Source organism: Cricetulus griseus, unplaced genomic scaffold, assembly GCF_003668045.3.
Source record: "Cricetulus griseus strain 17A/GY unplaced genomic scaffold, alternate assembly CriGri-PICRH-1.0 unplaced_scaffold_6, whole genome shotgun sequence".
In the NCBI taxonomy this organism is placed as follows: Eukaryota; Metazoa; Chordata; class Mammalia; order Rodentia; family Cricetidae; genus Cricetulus; species Cricetulus griseus.
In genome coordinates, this window is record NW_023277363.1 from 493,256 (window position 1) to 498,952 (window position 5,697).

Here is a 5,697-nt window from a genome sequence, read left to right on the forward strand (position 1 = left end):
AAGACTGGCTCCACTGTTAGAGGTCCCATAGACTGCCCTGGCCTCCTAGCTTGCATCCACATTCAGAGGTTTTGGTTCAATCCAATCTTGGTTGCCAGGTTTTTTGACTAGGGTCTCCGTGCTCTCTCTAGGCTAGGTCAACTGTTTTTGCAGGTTTCTGCAGGACCATCTTGGCTTCTTTGCTCATCCCTCCTCTCTCTCAACATTTGGATTCCAGGGGTATGGTTCAGTGCTCAGCTGTGAGTGCCTGATTCTTCTTCAAACAGCTACTGCATGAAGTCTCTAGGGATGGCAGCCAAGTTAGTCTTCAATCTCATTATGGGGGAAGGGCTTCAAAAACAGCTTCTCCATCACTGCTTGGATTCTTAGTTGGGGTCATCCCTGTGGATACCCTAACTATTCCCCTGTGCCAGACTACTCTTCTAACCTATACTGGCTCCCTCTATCAAGGCATCTTCTTTCTTGCTATCCTCTATTCCTCCCCTGTCTCAGTCTTCCTGTTCTCTCATGTTCTCCTCCCTCCTCCCGTACTGCTCCTCTCTAACTTCCACATCCCTTTTCTCTCCTCCTGTGCTCCCAAGTTGCTCAGGGGTTCTTGTCTCCCTTCCCTTCTTCGGGGGACCATGATTTCTTATCGTAAGCTCCTCCATGTTTCCTAGTTTATCTGGTGGTGTGGATTGTAGGCTGGTAATCCTTTGCTCTATGTCTAATATCCATATGTAAGTGAGTGCATACCATGCTTGTCTTTCTGTGATTGGGTTACCTCAATCAGGATGGTTTCTTATACTTCCATGCATTTGCCTGCGAATTTCAAGATTTCATTGTTGTTTGCCACTGAATAGTACTCCATTGTTTAAATGTACCACATTTGCTTCTTCCATTCTTTGGTTGAGGGGCATCTAGGTTGCTTCCATGTTCTTTCTATTACAAACAATGCTACTATGACCATCGGTGAACATATGTCCTTATTGTAAGAATGTGTACTCTTTGAGTATATGCCCAAGAAAGGAATTGCTGCATCTTGAGGTAAAATGATTCCAATTTTTCTGAGAAACCACCATACTGATTTCCAAAGTGGCTGTACAAGTTTGCACTCCCACCAGCAGTGGAGGAGTGTTCCTCTTTCTGCACGTCCTCTTTAGCATAAACTGTTTTGTGTTTTTGATTTGAGCCATTCTGTCCATCCCAAGTTGCTTTTGATCATGATGGATTTTTGTTTCCTTGTTTGGTTTTTGTCATTTTAAATAATATTTTAATTATTTAGTTTCATGTACTTAGGTGTTTTTCCAGGATGTATGTCTGTGAACCATGTGCATGCAGTACCCACAGTGGTCCAAAGACGATGTACACTCTCCTGGGAAAACCCAGAGGCGCTGGAAGAGCATTGAGTTGCTTCTGGGCCATCTTTCCAGCCCCCAAATGGTTGTTTTATTAAATCTTCGAGAATTTCACACAATGTATTTGGATCATGCTCACCTTTCCCAATCTCCTTCATATCCACATTCTCTGTCTTCACCTCTCTAACCACCCAAATTTGAGTTTTCTTCTTTTTTTCCCATCAAGTACATTTCTTGCTGCCTGATTACTCTTTCAGGCCTGCCCTGGAATGTGATCCATCTACCAAAGATCATGCTGATAAAGAAAACCAAATCTCTGTCTCCCAAAAGCAATTATGCCGATAGCTGCTCAGACAATGATGTTGTTTATTATAGCAATGAAAAGCAAACTAGAATATCTCCTTTTTGAAGACAAACTTTTTCTAATTATGACAATATCACAGTCAGGCACAGTGCCATGTCCAATGCCTATAATCCCAGGACTCAGGAGGCTGAGGCATGAGGATAGCAATTTTGCTACCAACCTGGACTACACAGTGAAATTATGTCTCAAAAATGGGAAAGTAAAGGCTGGCAAGATGATTCTGCAGGTAAAGAAGCTTGTCACTAAGTCTGATTAAGTCTGATGACCCTTCATAGTGAAAGGAAATAACTGACTTCTCTAAGTTCTTTGACTTCCACATGAGACCCATAACACACACAAATAAACAAACAAGCAAATAGAACAAAGTAATTCATTGAAAATCCATGGCTTTGGCTGTTTTTCTGATTTTGTTTTGTTCTACGTTTGAGACAGAATCTTCCTCTGAAGCATTGACTTGCCTAAAACTTGCTATATAGTTCAGGGTGGCCTCAAACTCTTAGAGTTTGCTTTCCTCTACCTCCCAAATGCTAGGATGAAAGGCCAGGGCCATGTCTTAGTTAGGGCTTCTATTGCTGTGGAGAGACACCATGACTACAGGAATTATGATAAAGGAAATTGTTTAATTGGGGCTGGCTTATAGGTTCACAGGTTTAGTCCATTATCATCATAGAGGGAAGCATGGTGCCATACAGGCAGACATGGTGGAGGAGAGGTAGCTCAGAGTTCTACATCTTGATCTGCAGGCAACAAGAAGTAAACCGTCCCACACTGGGCATAACTTGATCATGTATGATACCTCAATGCCTGCCCTCATAATGACACAATTCCTCCAACAAGACTACACATTCTCCAACATGGTCACTACTACTAATAGGGCCATTTCCTATAGGCCAAGCATTCAAACACATTAGTCTATGGGGCCATACCTATTCAAGCTGTGACAGGCCAAAAAGTGTTATTGTTATTGTTCTTATTTTATGGGAAAGCATGCCAGCATGTTGGCAGAAGCCTATCATTCAAGCACTTGGGATGTAAAGGCAAAAAGATCAAGAATTCAAGGGGAAATCCCCAAATGAAAAGCTTATATAATAGTTATGCTCAGAGATAACTAATATACATATTTTGGTATGTCCTTCATTGCTTTTGTCTATTCATGAATCTGCATATGTATTTTTTGATTTTATATGTATAAATACACCTATAGGTTACCAGTATAAGAACTGCATTGTATTTCCTTATGAAGTCCTGCAATACAATTAAAACAACCCTTATGGCCAGAAGATGTTACCTTAATTTTTTTTATTTTTAAATAACATTTACAACGATATGTTGGTAGATAAATGTGCACATATTTGTGAAGATTGCCCTAGAATAAATAAGTAAATTGCCAGGCTGCCGAGATGGCTCATCAGTTAAGAGCACTTTTTATACTTGTAGACGACCTGGGTACAATTCAAACCACAAACATGGAAAAAAAACAAAAATTTTAAACTCCAGGTCCAGGGGATCTGACATACTCTTCTGACCTCCTCTGGCACTAGACATGGGTATGGTGTTATTAATTGAATTTATTTAAATTGAAAACAATCTTATTTACTTACAAATCCCAGTTCCCTCTCCCGCCCATCCTCCTATTCTCCCCCCTGTCTTCCCACCCACCCCCCATCCAATCCTCAGGGAGTGTGAGGCCACCAATGAGGGATCATCAAATTCTGTTACATCTTTGGGGCAGAACTTAGGCCCTCCCCAGTGTATCTAGGCTGAGAGAGTATCTCTCCATAGGAAATGGACTCCCAATGTCCAATCATGCACTAGGGATAAACACTGGTTCCACTGTCAGAAAACCCCATCGACTGCACAGCCCTCCTAACATACACCCACGTTCAGTGGGCCTGGTTCGGTCCTATTCTGGTTTCCCAGTTGTCAGACTGAGGTCCATCAACTTCCTCTTGCTCAGTTCAGCTGTTTCTGTGAGTTTCCCCAACATGGTATTGACCCCTTTGCTCATCACTTCTCCCTCTCTACATATGGATTTCAGGCGTTTGGCTCAGGGCTTAGCTGTGAGTCTCTTCTTCTGCTTCCATTTTCTTTCTTTCTTTCTTTTTTTATTAAGACATGGTATCACTATGTAGCTACAGCTGTCCTGGAACTAACTATGTAGACCACACTGGCTTCTAACTCACAAAGCTCCTCCTCCTACCTCTGCCTTCCAAGCATTGGGATTAAATGTGCCTGCCACTATGCCTGCCATACATCTATTTTCTTAATGAAATAAAACATGAATATTGAAATGCACTATCTATCATTCTAAGAGCCTTTTCTTTCCCTGGAAAATCATACCCTTCTTTTGTTATTTCTTACACCCATGAGCGTCTTAAAGTTTTATTATCTATAAAGAAAAATTATTCATGCGTTGATACATATATATGTTTATACATGCATAAACAATATATATCATGGTTTTGCTTGCTTTTAAATTTATCTTGCATAAATTCTCCTGAAATATGCTTCTCTAATATAGCACTGTACTTTTGAGGCTTGTCCATACTTATACATGTATCTCCAGTTCATTATTAATGTAGTTGTTTGCATGGTATAACTAGATGGCCATGCTACCAAATTTGAATTTTCTTCACGTTAGACATCTATATTGTTTCTATATTTTTGCTATAATAAGTAACACTGCTTTAATTTTTATGCATGGTCTCTCTATAAAGCCCTAGGTAGGCTGATACTCACTATGCAGATCAGGTGGGCCTTCAACTCACAGAGATCTTCCTGCCTCTGCTCCCAAATGCTGGTATTAAAGGTGTGGGCTACCACACCTGGGTTATAACTATTTTCAATGTCTTCTTGTATATGTGAACAATTGTTTCTACCTGAGGTAGAACTACTAGAGTACAGAACACATGTACCTTTAGCTTTCCTGGATACTGCCAAATTATTTTTATTTGTACTGTCATTTTACCCCACCCCACGAATTTTCATTGCCCTACAATCTTTTTCATCATTTAACCTGACCTGTCATCCCACTACAATTCTGACAATGCTGAAGAGTATCCATTTCTCAGAATTATTGTCACTACCAAATATCTTTATTTTTTCACCTTAGTGAATGTTGCTATTAGATAATGACAATGAACGTGTTAGTTCTTCTCCTTAATCATAAATGACATAGCTGCTTTACCAGAGGCCCACATAAGGCCAGCCCACAAACCATTCTTACACATTGTCTATACACAAATCCATCCCCAAAGAAAATACTAGAAGGAAAACTCCAACCCAAGGAGGTTAACTACACCCATGAAAGACAGGAAATAAATAATCACACTCAAGTAAAACCAAATGAAAGGAAACACACACACACAAAAACACACACACACTACTATCAACAACAACAACAACAACAACAAAATATCAAAAATTAACAAACATTAGTCATTGGTGTCTCTCAATACCAATAGTCTCAATTCCTCAACAAAAAGACACAGATTCGAACAATGGATGTGAAAGCAAGATTCATCCTTCTGCTGCATACAAGAAACACTGCAACATCAAAGACAGAGTAAAGGGTTGGAAAAAGCTTTTTCAAGCAAATGGACATAAGAAACAAGCTGATATAGCCATATTAATCTCTAACAAAATAGACTTTAAACAAAATGTAAAGGAAGATCTACCAAGATGATTTTTCAATTCTTAACATCTATACCCCCCAAGAAGAAGGGCACCTATATTTGTAAAGGAAGCACTACTAAAGCTTAAATCACACATAAATCCTTACACAAAGGTAATGGGAGACTTCAATGCCAGACTCTTACCAATAGACCGATCATCCAGACAAAAATTAAACAGAGAAATAATGGAGCTAACATACATCATGAGCCAAGGGGACGTAAGAGATATCTACAGAGCATTTCACCAAAACGCAAAAGAATATACTGTTTTCTCAGCACCTCACAGAACTTTCTCAAAAATTGAACACATACTTGGTCACAA